This window comes from Fonticula alba (genome assembly GCF_000388065.1).
Source record: "Fonticula alba strain ATCC 38817 unplaced genomic scaffold supercont2.2, whole genome shotgun sequence".
In the NCBI taxonomy this organism is placed as follows: domain Eukaryota; order Rotosphaerida; family Fonticulaceae; genus Fonticula; species Fonticula alba.
The window spans coordinates 2,390,493-2,392,871 of NW_009242972.1; positions in this window are offsets into that span (position 1 = coordinate 2,390,493).

The following is a 2,379-nucleotide window of genomic DNA, read 5'->3' on the forward strand; positions in this document are numbered from 1 at the left end:
CCCCCCAGCCCACACAAAGCACGCCCCGGGCCGTCGGCCGTCGGCCGCTGGATCCACTCGTCCGCGGGAAGGGGGCGCCAATCCAGGCAGCCCTGATTGCGGGCAACACGGGCCGGTAGCCGGGGCTGCTGGGCGGCAACCCCGGCCACCGCCGGCCGCATGGTGCTGGACGGCACTTAATCCCGCGAGTTGCCGCAGGCGCAGGGGACCAGTGGTCCTGGGGGTGGGGGGGGGGGGGGACCTCCGCTGAGATCGGGCGCCGCCGCGCGAATTGGAGACCAACCGGCCGCCGCCGCCCGGGCCCCAGGCGCGACGCACTCGGACCGGGATCTGGTCCGGGTGTGCCTGGCTCCCGCCGGAAGGCGCGCAGCCGCGCGCGCGCGCGCGGGCGTGCGTGCGTGCGTGTGCACACACACGCACATCCGCGCCATGATGGCCAGCATGTTTCACAGCCCCGGCGGGGGCGCGGCGGGGCGCGGGGGAGGAACGTGCGCCAGGGAGGGGTGGCTGGCGCGGGGCGGGCATTCCGCCGTGGCAAAAAAGGATACGGCGGCGCAGACGAAAAAGGCCCGACCGACGGGCGGTAACCGGCCAGCGCGGCAAATAGCCGCGCGGATCACGACCCGTCCCATCGGGCGCGTGATCACCGGGATTAACTGACCTAAATTGACCTCCGGCCCCGGGCCTCGACGACCCGCCTGGACGCGGGGGCCGGCGGGCACGCGGCGCGCGCCTGTCCGGCATGCCAAAATGGGAAGGGGGCTCCGTGGCGGGGCGGCTGCCGTGTGTAGCCCTGCCCCTCGCCGCCCCCCTCCCCCCCTCGGCGTTCGGCCGGCGGCTTGGGCATGTGCCGGCCTCTGCGGGGCCAGCCTGTTCCGGTGAGGCTGAGCTGACCGGGGGCGATCAGTCGGCCAGGGGGGGGGGGGCTTCCGCCGGGCGGCTGCTTCTCCTGCCGGCCGGGGAGCCGGCTCCCCCGGCCGCCGGAGTGTGCGCCAGTTGTCAAGCACGCGCGCTCTCCGGCCGTTCCATCGCCTGCGGGCGTGGCGTGGGGGGGGAGGGGGGGAGGGGGGGCAATAACCCGAGCGAATGCCTCTGCGGGGCCCGGGAGGTCGGAGGGACGGGAGGAAATTTCCGCCGCTCAGGGGGCGGCCGCTCTTGCTTGTGGGGGGACCAGGAGTGGTGGAGCGCCCTTGGGGGAGCCGGGCCAACCTAAATTGTCCGGGCCGCCGAGCCCGGGGGGGGGGGGCGGCGGGGCCCGCGCGGCTGCCGGCCGAAACACCGGGCGAGGACATGAGACAGGGAGAGCGTGGCGGCAGCCCGGCGCGGCTTGCGCCCTGACTCATCGGCCCCTCATGTGGCCCGAGAGGCGGGCCGGACCCGGGGGCCCGCCACCCCGGCAGAGAATTAGATGCCCCGGCGTCCAGGGCACATGCGATGTGCGCGAGGGGCGGCAGCGGCCGATCGCCCGGCGGCGGACGGATGCCCGGCGCTCGGAGGGGGATCTGCCCCCTGGGCGGGGCCCTGATCGGCTAATGATGCTCCGCTCTCCGGACCCGCCGCCCCCAGCTGGCTGGTCTTGACCGCCCTCCGGGCCTTCGTCCCTCCATGACTCAGCTGCTGAAGGGGCAGAGCCCCCCGGGCGGGGGGGGGGGGGGCGGAACGTGGCTCGGCCTGTTGACGCTGGTGCATTCACTCGGTCCAAACGTTCGCCAGGCTCGCCGCCATGGACGCGCACCGCCAGGACCTCCGGACACCGGGGAGAAGTCCGGCGTTCGCGGGAGGAGCGCGCCCGGGGCTTTGCGCAGGGTGTGCGCCCAACGTGGGGTGACGTTTCTGCCAGGGTTCCTCGGGCGCCGGGCACTGGGGGCCCGGTTGGGACGCGCGCCGGGGCGCCGGCACACACCCTGCGCAGCTCGGTGCTTTTTGTGTGCAGGCCGGGAGGGGCTGAGCCACGGGCGCGCGGGTCCGGGGGGAGACCGGCGACGACGCGGTTCACGCGCGAGGGCCTCCCCCCAGCACCGGGAATGGGCCACGCCGGGCCGCCGGACTTGGCGCAGCATTGATCTAAACCCATCGTCGGAGGGGGGGGGGGGGCACAGTGACTTCACCAGGCCCCGGGGACGAGGGACGAAGCCCGGGCGAGAAAGTGACAGAGACACGGGGGGGGGGGCATCCCTGCGTACGTGTGCGCGTGTGGGAGCACGGGGGAAGTGTCCCCGGCGTACATGGCCGGGCCTGCGCCGGCAGGGCGAAGGAAAGGAAGAGAGAACGCCCCGGGCCAACGGCGCTCCGGGGAGGGCCGTCCCTGCCGGGGCACGCCGGCGAGGGGGCGGGGGTGTTGCCCCGACAGGCCCGGCGCTCGGGGTTCTCCTCGGCCTC